The sequence below is a fragment of the Sciurus carolinensis genome, chromosome 11, assembly GCF_902686445.1.
Source record: "Sciurus carolinensis chromosome 11, mSciCar1.2, whole genome shotgun sequence".
Taxonomy (NCBI): domain Eukaryota; kingdom Metazoa; phylum Chordata; class Mammalia; order Rodentia; family Sciuridae; genus Sciurus; species Sciurus carolinensis.
In genome coordinates, this window is record NC_062223.1 from 97,078,408 (window position 1) to 97,095,810 (window position 17,403).

Here is a 17,403-nt window from a genome sequence, read left to right on the forward strand (position 1 = left end):
TATCTTTTCTCCATTGCATATTTTTGGCCCCTTTGTCTAGTAAGAGAAAATTGTATTTATTTGGGTTTGTGTCCGTGTCCTCTATTCTGTACCATTGATCCACCTTTCTATTTTGGTACCAATACCATACCATTTTTGTTACTATTGCTTTGTAGTAGTGTTGAAGATCTGGTATTGCGATACTCCCTGCTTCACTCTTTCTGCCAAGGATTGCTTTAGCTATTCTGGGTTTCTTATTCTTCCAGATGAATTTCATAATTTCTTGTTCTATTTCTGTAAGGTACATCATTGGGATTTTAATTGGAATTGCATTGAATCTGTATAGCACTTTTGGTAGTATGGCCATTATGACAATATTAATTCTGCCTATCCAAGAACATGGGAGATCTTTCCATCTTCTAAGGTTTTCTTTAATTTCTTTCTTTAGTGTTCTGTAGTTCTCATTGTAGAGGTCTTTCACCTCTTTTGTGAGATTGATTCCCAAGTATTTTATTTTTTTCGAAGCTATTGTGAATGGGGTAGTTTTCCTAATTTCTCTTTCTGAAGATTCATCGCTTATGTATAAAAATGCATTGGATTTATGTGCATTGATCTTATATCCCGCTACTTTACTGAATTCACTTATGAGATCTAAAAGTTTTCTGGTGGAATTTCCTGGTTCCTCTAAGTATATAATCATATCATCAGCAAATAAGGATAGTTTGAGTTCTTCTTTTCCTATTCATATCCCTTTAATTTCTTTGGTCTGTATAATTGCTCTGGCTAGAGTTTCAAGGACAATATTGAATAGAAGTGGTGAAAGAGGGCATCCCTGCCTTGTTCCAGTTTTTAGGGGGAATGCTTTCAGTTTTTCACCATTTAGAATGATATTAGCCATGGTCTTAGCGTAGATGGCCTTTACAATGTTAAGGAATGTTCCCACTATCCCTATTTTTTCTAGTGTTTTGAGCATGAAGGGATGCTGTATTTTATCAAATGCTTTTTCTGCATCTATCGAAATAATCATGTGATTCTTGACTTTAAGTCTATTGATATGGTGAATGACATTTATTGATTTCCTGATGTTGAACCAACCTTGCATCCTGGGATGAAACCCACTTGATCATGGTGCACTATCTTTTTAATATGTTTTTGTATGCGATTTGCTAAAATTTTGTTGAGAATTTTTGCGTCGATGTTCATTAAGGATATTGGTCTGAAATTTTCTTTCTTTTTTATTTATTTATTTATTTTTTGACACATCTTGGTTCCTCCTTTATTTGACAGTTCCTTTAGGGTAATTCCTCCCTTTGCTGATATGCTTCTTTGTTTTTAATCTCTTCCTCATGAAATATTTTGCTGAGAATGTTCTGTAATTCTGGCTTTCTTTTTGTAAATTCTTTTAGCTTTTGTTTATCATGGAATGATTTTATTTCATCATCAAATTTGAAGGTAAGTTTTGCTGGGTATGAGATTCTTGGTTGGCATCCATTTTCTTTCAGGGCTTGAAAAATGTTGTTCCAGGCCCTTCTAGCTTTTAGGGTCTGGATTGAAAAATCTGCTGATATCCGTATTGGTTTCCCCCTGAATGTAATTTGGTTCTTTTCTCTCACAGCCTTTAAAATTCTGTCTTTATTTTGTATGTTAGGTATTTTCATTATAATGTGCCTTGGTGTGGGTCTGTTGTAATTTTGTGTATTTGGAGTCCTATAAGCCTCTTGGACTTGATTTTCCATTTCATTCTTCAGATTTGGGAAATTTTCTGATATTATTTCATTGAATAGATTATTCATTCCTTTGGTTTTTTCTCTAAGCCTTCCTCAATCCCAATAATTCTCAAATTTGGCCTTTTCATGATATCCCATAGTTCTTGGAGATTCTGTTCATGATTTCTTACCATCTTCTCTGTTTGTTCAACTTTGCTTTTGAGATTAAATATTTTGTCTTCAATATCTGAAGTTCTGTCTTCAAGGTGTTCTATCCTATTGGTTATGCTTTCTATGGACTTCTTAATTTGGTTTATTATTTCCTTCATTTCAAGGATTTCTGTTTGATTTTTTTCAATATCTCTAACTCTTTATTTAAATGATCTTTTGCTTCCTGTATTTGCTCTTTTAACTGTCGATTGGTGCTATCATTCAATGCCTGCATTTGCTCTTTCATCTCATCATTCAATGCCTGCATTTGCTCTTTCATCTCATCATTCAATGCCTGCATTTGCTCTTTCATCTCATTGTTTGCTTCCTAATCATTTTAATTATATACATTCTGAACTCCCTTTCTGTCATTTCTTCTGCCATGCTGTCGTTGGATTTTATTGATGTAACATCTAGATTTGTTTGGGGCATTTTCTTCCCTTGTTTTCTCATATTGTTCAGGAATCAGTGGGTCATTAAGATATTGCAGATTTCCTCTATCGACTTATAATGTCCCTGAAGATTGCTAGTATATCCCCTCTTATCCTTCAGTAGCCTGAAGTCTTGGAGGAAGTTGATAATGTGAAGCTCCACGAAGAAGCTGCCTCTCTAGGGGTGGTGACCCTCAGGTGGGGTATATTCCCTGCTAGTGGGCAGAGGTGCCTCCACTTGTTGACCAACGGTCATCCAACGGGGAACTAGGCTGCGCGCTGAGGCAAGTCCTGTTTGTGCCTGTGTCTCTGGTTTTACCGTCCCTGTGGGAAAACCTCAACCGGCAGGGAAGATTCACTCGGTGGGGACGTCTTGCTGATCAGTTCCCCTCCTAGAGGTTCCCCTCAATCTACAACTACCGCCTGGGCTGGGCTGTCTTCCTCTGCAACATTCCCAGGGGCCTGGACCTACCTCCTGGGACTGGGAGGCTCACCCTTCACAGGCGAGTCTCCTTAGGCTGCCTCTCCCAGAGAATCTGCCCGCAGTCCTGGAAACTTCGCTCCTCCCCTAGGCATGTCTCTGTGCCGCTCTTCCAGCAAGAAGCCACCTAGCTCCTGGGACCCTGTTCTGCACCTAATCGCCTGGCTATGCAGCCCCTCTTCTGAGCCACCACCTGGAGCCCCGTACAACAGCTCCGATACCCAGAGACCCGCCACACACCTCCTCCTCCGGACAGCGGCCGGGTTTCCGACGCAGTCACTAGGAGCCCAAGCAACTCACTTCGTGTCTCCTCCTCCCGCCAACCGCCTGTAGCCCTAGGCAGTCACTCCAAGTCCAAGTGACCCGCCCTGTTCCTCCTCCTTCTCCTCGGGGTAGCCCCCCGGGTGTTCAGGAGTGGTGGCTCCAAGACCAAGTGACCCACCACGCTCCTCCTCCAGGCAGGCCACCGGTGTTCAGGAGCGGTCGCTTTTTGTCCAATCAACTCACCACTCGCCTCCTCCTCTGGTAACCGCCTGTGGCTCTGATGCAGTCACTCCTAGACCAAGCGACCTGCCGCACTTCTCCTCTTCCTCCGGGCAACCCCCCCGTGTTCAGGAGCGGTCGTTCTGAGTCCAAACAGCTCGCCACACAGCTCCTCCTCAGGCAGCCGCCCGGAGCCCCGTGGTTGCTCCGAGTCCAAGCGCTGTGCTGAGCCGCCTCCTCTATGATGTTCCCAGTGGTCCGTGTTTACCGCTCTGGTGGGGGGAGGGGTGTCTCGCCGAGCAACTCTACTTCACAAAGTTCCCTGTGTTCCGGGGCTACCACCCCATCCGGGACGCCTCCCCATTAGGAGAGGCTCACCCAGCGGCTTTGAGTTGGTCCGAAATCTCTCACTATCTCCTCTTTTGAATCTTGTGTCCTGGAGCAACGTGAAATGCAGCCGCCCCCTAGTCCGCCATCTTGAAACTCGGGACCAAAGTTTTGAACTCAACTGTACTTCCCATCTTCCTAACTTTATGCTGTTCATCTTCACAAATAATTTATGCAAATCTTACAGCTTTTTAGTTAAAATCATTGAAGACGGACAATAAAATTTTCTTTGCTACCATATACTTCTAGAAGTTTCTTGGTCAAATTCCTGTACTTTACAATATAATTAATTTCACACACACCATGCTTTTGAAGAACAATGGGATTGGCAAATTATTCTAGTATGCTTAAGTAAATCATGCTGCCGTCTGTGTGTATTTTTCCAAAATGTAATAGTTTTCTAAATGTATTGCAACAATATTACACCTGTAAAATTCTTGTGAGAAGTTTTTCTGCATGCATTCTTCCTCATTATTAATATTGCTTGCAAAATTTCAGAGAGTATTGCATTGATCCCCTCTATGAAGTTATGATTAGATTCTATCAGGTCCCCACACATACAATAATTTTAAAAGGTTAGGATTTCCACCTTCTGACAATAGGATGAATTGATGTGGGCTCTGTCTTCCTCCCCAAGGCAACACAGGAGCTGGAGAGAGACTGGTGCACCTGAGAACATTACATAAAACCTGAGATGTTTAGAGAGGCAGAAAATGACTAAAGTCTAGTGAAGGGTGGAAACTAGTAGTCCATATAAAAAGTGAAGAAAAAAATAAATGCTTTTTTGCATATTACCATGATTAGATCATTGTCTTTCCATTTCTTCTGTGGAAAATAAATGTCAGTCCAGTATCAAGGAATGGAAGAGCAACCACAGTGTGGTGCTATAACCAGCTGGAGTAGAAGAACTGTAATAATAGATATTGGAAGACTAGCCAGATCTTGAGCATTCTCCTCTGTTTACTCTATAAGCTCAGAGGGCTTGATGGCAACAATCAAGGCAGATAACTCTTACAAGAGGGCTATTCACTTCACAGAAACACAAGGGAATTCCTTGAGGGTCAGGGTTACGTGATTGCTGGAGGGGTTGCAAATGGGGAGTCCTCAAGTTCACTTTATAGTGGTAAAGGGAGCACAAACTTTCCCTGAAGTCTCTAGGATAAACACAAGCTTGGATTTTGCTTCTACAAAATACATTAACAAGGAGAATATGAACTCTGAGGGGGAAAAAAAACATAATAAATGTGAAGAAAACAATGGCTTTAAACACACACATGGTAGGGGAGAAATAACAATTTTAAAATATCTTAAGAAAGTAGTAAGATATTGCCTCATGAAGCAGGAAAAACAAGTTATCAAAAAGAACTTTGGTATATAACCAAAAGGACTGAAATTAGCATACTATAGTGATACAGCCACATCAATGTTTATAGTAATGCAACTCAAAAGAGCGAAGTTATGGAACGAATTCAGGTGCTCATCATTAGATGAATGAATGAAGAAAAGGTGGTATATATTCACAGTGGAGTTTTACTCAGGCATAAAGAAGAGTGAAATTATGGCATTTGCCAGTAAATGGATGGAAGTTCATACTAAGTGAAATAAGCCAGACTCAGAAAATCAAGAGTTGAATGTTTTCTCTTGCATGAGGAAGCCAGAGCGAAAAAAGGGGAAAAAAGATAGGTTCAGATATCACAAGGATAGAAGGAAGATCAGTGGAGTAGAAGGAGATTGCGGGGGAAGGAGGAGGGAGAGGAAAAGGGAGCAAATGCAGAATGAATGTGACAAAATTGCATTATGTGCATGTATAAATATACCAAAGTGAATTTCTCCTTTATATTTATATATAATCAATAAATCACTAATTAACATAAAAATAATAAATAAATAGAAGGCAAACCAGCACAATAGAAGAAGGGGAATGAGAAGGGAAGAGGGGAGAAAAAAAAGAGGCACTGGGAACTGAAATGGAGCATATTAAATTCCATATATAATTATGTCAAAATGAACCCAACTGGGCTGGGGCTGTAGTGCAGTGGTAGAGTACTTGCTTCACACTTGCAAGACACTGGATTTGATCCTCAGTACCACATAAAATTAAATAAGTAAAGATATGGTATTCACATACAACTAAAAAATATTTTTAAAAAATGAACCCAACTATTATGTACAACTATAATGCACTAATAAAAGCATAAAAAGAAGGACAAATTATAAAGACTGGATTTTAAATACATAGTGGCTGAAACAAAGAATTCGATAGATGAGTTAAATGTTAGAATGGATTTAATGAAGAATTAGTGAGCCTGAAGTTCAAATTAAAAAACCCTCCAGTAAGCACCAGAAAAAAAAAATTGAAAAGCACAAAAGAAAAATTAATAGATATGGAGAGAGGGCCAAAAAATGTCAATACCAAATAATCTGAGATTCAATATGGAGGCAGGGGAAATATATTTTTATTGTTTGTTCTATTTAGTTACACATGACAGCAGATGTTTTTTGATTCATTGTACACAAATGGAGTACAACTTTTCATTTCTCTGGTTTGACATGATGTAGAGTCACATCATCCATGTAATCACACATGCACATAGGATAATGACGTTTGTCACATTCCACCATCTTTCCTTTCCCCTGCCTCCTCCCCTTCCCTTCATTCCCCTCTACACAATTCAACATTCCTCCATTCTTCCCTTACCTCTAACCCCCAACACCCCGGTATATATAAGCATCCACCTATCAGAGAAGACATTCATGCTTTGGTTTTTTGGTATTGACTTATTTCCCTTAGCATGATTTTCTCCAACTCCACCCACTTACCTGCAAAGGCCATAATTTTATTCTTCTTTATGGCTGAGTAATATTCCATTGTGTATACATGCCACAATTTCTTTTTCCAATCCTCTATAGAAGGGCATCTAGGTTGGTTCCACAATCTCGCTATTGTGAATTGAGCTGCTATAAACATTGATATGACTGCATCACTGTAGTATGTTGATTTTAAGTCCTTTGGGTATAGGCCAGGGAAAGGGATAGCTGGGTCAAATGGTGGTTCCATTCCAAGTTTTCTGAGAAATCTCCATACTGCTTGCTTCGCAGAGTGTCTGCACCAATTTTCAGTCCCACCAGCTATGTATGAGTGTAACTTTTTCCCCACATCCTCACCAGCACCTATTTGTTGCTTGTATTCTTGATAATAGCCATTCTAATGAGAGTGAGATGGAATCTTAGGGTAGTTTTGATTTACATTTCTCTAATTACTAGAGATGTTGAACATTTTTTCATATATTTGTTGATTGATTGCTTATAGATCTTCTGTGAAATGTCTGCTCATTTCCTTGGCCCATTTGTTGATTGGGTTATTTGTATTTTTGGCATTAGGTTTTTTGAGTTCTTTATAAATTCTGGAGATTAGTGCTCTGTCTGGGTGTGTGTGGTAAAGATTTTCTCCCACTCTGTAGGCTCTCTCTTCACATTACTGATTGTTTTCTTTGCTGAAAAAAAAGCTTTTCAGTTTGAATTCATCCCATTTATTGATTCTTGTTTTTATTTCTTGCACTATGGGAGTCTTGTTAAGGAAGTCTGGTCCTAAACTGACATGATGAAGATTTGGCCTATTTTACTTCTATTAGGTGCAGGATCTCTGGTCTAATTCCTTGGTCCTTGATCCATTTTGAGTTTTGTGTAGGGTGAGAGATAGGGGTTTAGTTTCATTTTGCTGCATATGGATTTCCAGTTTTGCCAGCACCATTGAAGAGGCTATCTTTTCTCCATTGTATGGTTTTGGCACCTTTGTATAGTATGAGATAACTGTATTTATGTGTTTTTCTCTGTCTTCTATTCCATACCATGGGTCTACCTGTCTATTTTGGTACCAATTCCATGCCCTTTTTGTTACTATTGCTCTGTAGTGTAATTTAAGATCTGGTATTGTGATATCTCCTACTTCACTCTTCCTGCTAAGGATTGCTTTGGCTATTCTGAGTCTCTTATTCTTCCAAATGATTTTCATGATTGTTGTCTCTATTTCTATGAAGTACATCATTGGGATTTTAATTGGAATTCCATTGAATCTTTATAGTGTTTTTGGTACTATGGCCATTTTGACAATATTAATTCTGCCTATTCAGGAACATGGGAGATCTTTCCATCTTCTAAGGTTTTCTGTAATTTCTTTCTTTAGTGTTCTGTAGGTTTCATTGCAGAGGTCTTTCATCTCTTTTGTTAGATTGATTCCCAAGTATTTTATTTTTTGAGGTTATTGTGAACGGGTAGTTTTCCTAATTTCTCTTTCAGAGGATTCATCACTTATGAATAGAAATACATTTGATTTATGAGTGTTGATTTTATACCCCACTACTTCGTTGAATTCATTTGTTCTACAAGTTTTCTTGTGGAATTTCTTGGATCCTCTAAATTTCAGGAATCAAATAGACTACAATACAATAATACTGGGTGAATTTAACAGATCTCTCTCACCACTGGATAGATCTTCCTAACAAAAACTGAACAAAGAAACCACAGAACTCAACAACAAAATCAATAATTTGTACTTAACAGGCATATATAGAATAGTCCATCCACCAGTGAGCAAATACACATTTTTCTCAGCAGCACATGAATCCTTCTCTAAAGTAGACCATATCTTGTGCCACAAAGCAACTCTAGCAAATAAAAAAAAAAATAGAGACACTACCTTGCATTCTATCAGATCATAATGGAATGAAATTAGAAATCAATGATAAAATAAAAAATAGAAACTACTCCAACACCTGGAGACTAAATAATATAGTATTGAATGATGCACAGATAGCAGAAGACTTAAGGGAGGAAATTTAAAAATTCTTAGAGGTAAACGAGAACTCTGATACAACATATCAAAATCTCAGGGACACTATGAAAGCAGTTTTGAGAGAAAAATTCATTACATGGAGCTCATTCAGTAAAAGAATAAAAAGTCAATGAATAAATGACCTAACATTACAGCTCAAAACTCTAGAAAAAGAACAACAGGTCAACAACAAAAGTGGTACAAGACAGGAAATAATAAAAATCAGAGCTGAAATCAATGAAATTGAAACAAAGAAACAATTCAAAAAGTTGACAAAACAAAAAGTTGGTTTTTTGAAAAAAGTAAACAAAACACTTAAACACACTAATGAAGAGAAAGAGAGAGAAAACTCAAATTACTAAAATTCAGAATGAAAAAGGAAATATCACAACAGATACTATTGAAATATAAAACATAACCAGAAGTTATTTTGAAAATCTGTACTCCAACAAAACAGAAAATCTCAACGACATCCACAGATTTCTAGAGACATATGATCCATCCAAACTGAATCAGGAGGACACACACAATTTAAACAGATCAATTTCAAGCAATGAAATAGAAGCCATCAAAAGCCTACCAATGAGAAAAGCCTGGGACCAGATTGATTCTCGACTGAGTTCTACAAGACCTTCAAAGAAGAACTCCTTTCAATACTCCTCAAAGTAGTTCATGAAATAGAAAAGGGGGAACCGTTCCAAACTCATCCTGTGAAGCTAGTATCACCCTGACATCAAAACCAGACAAAGACACATCAAGGAAAGAAAACTTCAGACTAATATCCCTGATGAACATAGATGCAAAAATTCTTAAAATTCTGGCAAATTTCATACAGAAACATTAAAACGATAGTGCCACGTGATCCAGTGGGGTTCATCCCAGGGATGCAAGGTTGATTCAACATCTGGAAATCACCAAATGTAATTCATCACATCAACAGACTTACAGTTAAGAATCATATGATCATTTCAATAGATGCAGAAAAAGCAGATGATAAAATACAGGACCTCTTCATGCTCAAAACACTAGAAAAAATGGTGATAGTAGGAACATATCTCAACATTGTAAAGGCTATCTATGCTAGGCCCAAGGCCAACATCATTCTAAATGGAAAAAAAACTGAAAACATTTCTTCTAAAAACTGGAACAAAACAGGGATGCCCTCATTCACCACTTCTATTCAACATCATCCTTGAAACTCTTGTCAGAGCAATTAGGCAAACCAGAGAAATTAAAGGGATACAAATAGAAACAGAAGAACTCTAAGAATCACTATTTGCCAACCATATCACATTTTATCTTTAAAACAATTCCGTGAGATCTGGGGGTTATAGCTCAGTGATAGAGCACTTGCCTAGCACATGTGAGACCCTGGGTTTGACCCACAGCACCACATAAAGATAAATAAATAAAATAAAGGTATTGTATCTATCCACAATGAAGAAAATATATTAACAACCAGTTCTGTGAGGTAAAGAAGTAGTTATATGTTATTATTCTTATTTTATAGTTTAGGAAATACTCACATAAGTTATGTACCATATTTTGTATAACTGTATTTACTGAAAATTTAATGTCTGTCTTCAAGAAATACAGGCAAACATGTGTTTGTATCATAAGTATAGATGTGAAAGTTCATACATGAAAGATGTCACAGTCACTTTAGCCTGATTTGCAGAATTCATAGTTATAACAATACCATAGTTTGATAATTATGAAGAAAATCAAAGTGACTGTAACATTTTTAGGACCATGATAGAATCAAAATATGAATATGCTTTATAAACAATAAAATCCTATGAAAATTAGTAGTTATATAGTGGCCTCTCTGGAGTAGCAGTTGGCTTACTATACCTAGAAAACCTGAGCATTATTATGGCTTTAGAATTTCCTAGGTATTGAATGTGAATTTAGGCCATCTTACTTCTTTGTGCTTCTGTAAAATGTGGCTAATATTCCTCTAATATTCCTTCTTCATCTCCATCCTCTTACAGCATGTACACATAACTACATACACATGCAGGTAGGAATGTGGAAATTGAGTGAGATGATATGTGTAAGGCATCTTTTACAGTGCCTGGAAAGTTTTCCATGTTCTATGTTCCAAGTTTAGTGAATTTGATAGAGAATTCACTAAACTCATAAGAAAGACATAAAGTATAGGCCAGATCAAAGAGCAAACAGCCCATAGAACATTGCTGGATTTTTGGTGGCAATTGAAGTCCCCAATGTCAACTTTTTTCAAGTGATCTCAGGGACATTAAACAATATGAACAGACATATCAATTTGAAATACATTGTTTTAAAAAATCTGTCTCAGTATTTAAAGCAATCTATTTCATCTTTCCAGGTAATATTATCTATATGACTGTGATTTAATCTAGCAAATGTCACTTTTGCATTGAGTAAATTCATTTGTCTCAGTTTGATCACAGTTCCCAAATGACAGAGCCTTAGATATGCTGCCTTTCTTCTTTGATTCATTAAAATTACTTTCACATTCATGGCATTTTCACGACTGCTTGATATATTGCTTCAAGCACTGGGAAATAGATAAAAGATTTCTGGCATTTTGAGAAGGATGAATTTGTCCTGGAAGAGATTACATATTGATGTATTATTATTGAATCTCCTGGAAATTGTCATATGAACTGTCAAGCTCTGGTACCTGTTTTCAGTATCGAAGGTGGGGTATCTAATGCATATCACATTTATGTAGTGCGAGTTACTTACAGTTTCAAGGTCATCTGCTGCATTTTTGCTCCAATTCGTGACAACAAATGAGTATACAAGACAACCACCTCTCCTTGACTTTAATACATATTTGTGTTTGGACTGAAAACTAACCAAAACCCCATGTCTTCATTTAGGGTTTCAATCCTTTTAAAATATTTAGAATTAAAGATTGAGTCAAAATAACCTAATGCTTTCCTTTTGCTTCTTTCTTTCTTTCCACAGTGAAATGTTTGAAATATATGTGCTAACAACTTTTCCATTCTTATATTAATGCTCTCCCACCTCCAAATCTTTGCTCAGATGTCTCCTTCCTCAGGACTACCTGAATATCCCATTTAAAACCTTACATACATACTATGCTCTTATTTTCTACATCTTCCTCTAATTATCTTTTTTCCATACTATTTATTACCCTTTGTTTGTCATGTAATGAACTTAAGAATCATGTTTATTTTTCATTATCTGTGACCCTCAGTTAGTATGTAAATTCTGTAAAGGAATCTGTTATGTTTTGCCCATCAATGTATCACAAGCATGTAGAAGAGGTCTTGGCACAAAGCAGGTATTCAATGCATATATATTTCAATGACTGAATAAATATATTTCATAGATGGTTTTATAAAATTCTTGATCTGATTTGATAATGCTCATGAGAACCCCACCTCATTACAAGGGGAAAATGGTAGCCATGTAAACCATGTTATTGGTGAGTGATGACTTTCTGAAGAGTATGTTCTCTTTGTAGAACCTGTTCATTTAGTCTTCTATATTGCCTTCCAGGTAATCTATCCATGACAAAGTTTAGTTCAAAAATGCATGTCCAGGCCAGACATAGTAGCACATGCCTGTAATCCCAGTGGCTTGGGAGTCTGAAGCAGGAGGATTGCAAATTCAAAGCCAGCCTCAGCAAAAGTGAGGTGCTAAGCAACTCAGTGAGACCCTGTCTCTAAATAAAATACAAAATAGGGCAGGGATTGTGGCTCAGTAGCCAAGTGCTCTTGAGTTCAATCCCCAGTACCCCCCCGCCAAAATGCATATCCATTTATTTGTGATGCTTTCACATTATTCATGATAATTTTAAGACTTAAATAGTTCAAAATAAAACATCTGTGTGGTAGAACGAAGATGAAAAACTAGCAGGATTCTTTGTATTACCTGAATAGAGATCTCTGGGTCTCTGTTTACATTTCAAAGCCTGGATTACAAAATCACAATGCTCTGCTATATATGTTATTTATATATTTCCAAACTCTTAAAGCAAATTAAATACTAATTTTTTTATTTAAGAAGAGAAGTAACAGAAAATCCAAAAAGTAGTGACCTGCTTAGCAATAACTGAATGGCAGAAAACAAACATTAGCAAAATACAAAACAAAACAAACAAAAAAACTATCCCTTACCCATATCAAGGCTATGGTTTCAATATGTGTATAATCATATGTGTGTTGTTGAGTCAGCATAGTTTATATAAGGGAAATTTAAAAGAAAATAGGAAAAAAGAGGCAGAAGGAGGTTGATTGTGAAAGGTGGTTTCCAGAGTTATACAAAGTCAAATTTGTTTAATTAAACTCTTGTAATGTGACTTGAAGTTTAATAAATTAATCCCTTACTGAATGCAGAATTATAATGAATATTCCAATAGATACAAACAAGTGCAATTGATTTAGAAAACAAAAATCCAAACTAAAAGAGAAAATAAAAGCAGGAATTTTGACTTAATAGCTCATTTCTGCTCTAGAATTGAGGAGTTTTTCAGGATGTTGCCCTTTTGCTCTAAATTTTATTTTTATAAATATTTATCAGAACTCCTGTCTTTCACACAAATATTTTGAGGTGCCTTGTAACAGAAGATCCAAATTAAAAACAAAAATGTATCAAGAAAAAAGACTGTATAAATATGCCAAATTTAAAAGAATCTTAGAGCAGGATTTTCAAGATGGTGGAATACAGACTGTCACTTTCCTGGCTGCTCTGTGGCATGAAACCAAGAAAACAGACAGGCAGCTTCTTAGCAAGGTAATTGAGCAAAAAAGGAAGGGGCTTTACTGGAATTTAATACTAGGCACTCAAAGCAGATCAGGAACTCAGGAGGTTGGATATAATAAAATAAGAAAGAAACGCCCCGTGGCACAGCTGCCCACAGACAGAGACACCAGCCAGAGCAGTCCCTACAAGAGAAAAGTGGAAGGATAAGGACTGAGGCATATCTAGGTATGGAGAGTTTAGAGATCAAAGACACTGCCTGCCTAAACTGAAAGGTACGCTGCACAATATCCTTGTACAGGAAAGAAAACGCATCTCTCCTGGTGGTGTGTGGAGGATAGAGGAAGGAACTATTTTTCAGCCACAGTGTAGGGCAGGTAGCTGAGAGTACCGAATCCTGGTAAAACCCAAATTTAGCACAAAAAATAGGCCTGGTAAACCCAAACTGTATGACATAGAGTGAGTCTAATGACCAGGAGAAAAATCAAATGTGAAGAGAGGTTTACACTGGGGAATACTGTTTGTGGAACCCCCCCCCCCCAATCTCTCCCTGACCCTCCAACCCTGCTGCTTGCAGGACTTGGCCAGGAATGCAGGTGGGAGAGGTTGAGTTTGGAGACTGAACCCAAGATCAGGAAACATGGGGTCTGCAGGTAATGTAATGAACTAAGTATTGGTTCCTCCACCACGCAAGTGGAACCCAGAGAAGATGCCTGGGGTACAGACTTCCAGCTTGAGCCAGCAATTGCTAGGCTCTGGAGATGCACTGTTTTAAAATATTCAGGCCAATTCAGGGAAGAACCTGGAGTCTACCTAAGCCTAAATCCCACCTCCAGGAGTTCCACCTACCAGATTACCTCTCTCACTATAGCAACCCCAGCCTGAGGGTGGAACTAGCATCATACTCCAGACCACCCTACCTAACACTGCTGAGAAGAGAAGCTGAGAATCTTTTGAACTCCAACAGAAAGAATTCTTTACCTTTTATTTCCTTTTTTTTTTTCTTTTTCCTTTTTTTACTTCCTTTTTTTTTTTTTTTTCTGTTTAATTGTGACCTTAATTGTTCATGGACATTCACACATATTCATATTTATTTTTTTTCTCATTTCTAGCATTATTGAAACTAGTTATTTTTCATGGATCAGTTTTTTTGAGGACTAGAATGTTTGATTAGTAATTTAAGTTTTCTTTTGTATTCTTTTATTTTAATTTTTAATTTAAAAAATTTTTATTTTATGTATATTTTTCTTTCACTTATCTGTTTCCCTTGATTCTCTTTTTCTCTTTTTTCTGCTAACAGCCAATCTCTTTATTTCTCTTTCATTCTTCCTTAAGTTTTTATTTCTATCTTCTCTCATCCTCCTTTATAATCATCACATCCTACATCACTTCTGTTCTCTCCCTATCAATCATTTGAAATTTTAGACCCGTTGCATACTTATTTTTTTTTATTATGGGCAATGACTGATCATATCATTTCTGTTTATTGTGACAATATTGTAGATATTATAGCAGGGACTGTTTGTTTTAATGCTGTATATTGTTTGCATTGGTTGTTGTTATTATTTGTCTCCCCCTAAATGGTGAAGTACTGGAAAGTTTTAGGGACAGTATATGTCTATAGGGTAGAAACTCTACTGTCTCAGATCCATAATTAGATGGGTAGACACACAAACAGCATGAAAAAGCAAGGGAACAAATTGCCCCAAACAAACCAAGATACTTTAATAACAGAATCCATCACCACCACACACTACAGTGAAAGAAATTTCAAAGGAGGAGTTTAGAATGTAAATAGTTAAGCTAGTCTGTGAGGTAATGGACTATGTAATGAATGATATCAGAGAAAAATACAGGAAGTGAAAGATCGCTTCAATAAATAGATAAAGATTCAAAAAAATCAAGCAGAAATCCTCAAAATGAAGTAATCAATAAACCAAATTAAATGTTCAATGGAAAACATAACCAAAAGACTAGATCCTTGGAAGACAGAGTTTCATGCAATGAAGACAAAATATATAATCTTGAAAATAAAGTTGACCATGGAGAAAAGATGTTAAGAGAGAATGAACAAAACTTCTAGGAAATATGAGATAACCTTAACAGACAAAATTAAAGATTTATCAGGATAGATGAAGGCTAAGAGATGCAAACCCAAAGAATGCATAATATTTTCAATGAAATATCAGAAAAATTCCCAAATCTAAAGAATGAACTGGTAAATCAGATACAAGAGGCTTACAGGACCCCAAATATACAAAATTACAACAGACCCACACCAAAGCACATTATTATGAAAATACCCAACATACAGAATAAGGATAGAATTTTAAAGGTTGCCAGAGAAAATAAACAAGTCACATATAGAGGTGAACCAATCCAGGTCCCAGCTGTTTTTTTCAACCCAGACCCTCAAAGTTAGGAGGTCTTAGAATAATATATACCAAGCTCTGAAAGAAAATGGATGCCAGCCAAAAATACTATACCCAGCAAAATTAAGCTTCAGAATTGACAATGAAATAAAAACCTCCCATGATAAACAAAAGTTAAAACAATTCATAACTAGAGAGCCTGCACTACAAAACATACTCAATGAAATATTTCATGAAGAAATGAAAAATAAAAGTGAAAACCAGCAAATAAAGTAAATGTACTGGAAGTATAATCAATCAAAGGAGAGACTAATTCAAATTAAAAACCAGAAAAAGTCAAAATGATAGGGAATAAAAATCATTTCTTAATAATAACATTGAATATTAATGGCCTAAACTCATCAATCAAAAGATATAGACTGGCAGATTGGATTAAAAAACAAGACCCAACAATATGCTATCTCCAAGAGACTCACCTCATAGGCAAAGATATCCACAGACTGAAGGTAAAAGGATGGGGAAAAACCATATCATTCACATGAATCTCATAAATAAGCAGGGGTTTCTATCCTCATATCAGATAAAGTGAACTTCAAGCAAAAGTTAATCTTAAGGGACAAAGAAGGTCATTTCATACTACTTAAGGAATTATACAATAAGAAGACATACCAATCATAAGTATTTATGCCCCAAACAATGGAGCATGTATGTACATCAAACAAGCCCTTCTCAATTTTAAGAATCAAACAGACCTCAACACAATAATACTGGGTGACTTTAACATACTTCTCTCATCACTAGATAGATCCTATAAACAAAAACTAAATAGAGAAGCTATAGAACTAATTAATACAGTTAATAATATAGATTTAACAGATATATATAGAATATTTCATCTATTGAGGTCTACATACATTTTGTCCTCATCAGTACACACAGATCCCTCTCTAAATTAGACCATATATTAGGCCACAAAGCAACTCTGAGTAAATGCAAAAAAAAAGGAGATAATACCTTGCATTCTCTCAGATCATAATGGAATGAAATAAGAAATCAATGATAAAATAAAAAATAGAAGCTACTCTAACACCTGGAGACTAAAGAATATGCTATTGAATGACCAATGGATAGCAGAAGAAATCAGGGATAGAATAAACAATACTTAGAGTTAAATGATAATAGTGATACAACATATCAAAATGTCTGGGACGCTATGAAGGTGGTTCTAAAAGGAAAGTTCATTGCATTGAGCTCATTCATTAAAAGGATAGAAAGTCACCAAATAAATAACCTAACATTACATCTCAAAGTCATAGAAAACAAAGAACAAATCAACACCAAAAACAATAAAGACAAGAAATAATTAAAATCAGAGTTTAAACTAATGATATTGAAACAAAAAATCAACAAAACAAAAAAGTTTTTTATTTGAAAAAATAAATAAACTTGATAAACTCTTAGTCATGCTAATGAAGAGAAAGAGAAAGAAAACTCAAATTGCAAAAATTCATGATGAAAAAAGGAAATATCAAAATGGACACTACTAAAATACAGATGATAATCAGAAACTATTTTGAAAATTTATACTCTAATAAAATAGAGAATCTTGAGGACATTGACAAATTTCTAGAAACATATGAACTACCTAAATTGAATCAGGATGACAGAAAATTTAAACAGATCAATTTCAAGCAATGAAATTGAAGACACAATCTAAAGTCTATTAACAAAGAAAAGCCCATGACCAGTCAGATTCTCAGCTGAGTTCTACCAGACCTTCAAAGAAGAACTAACACTAATCATC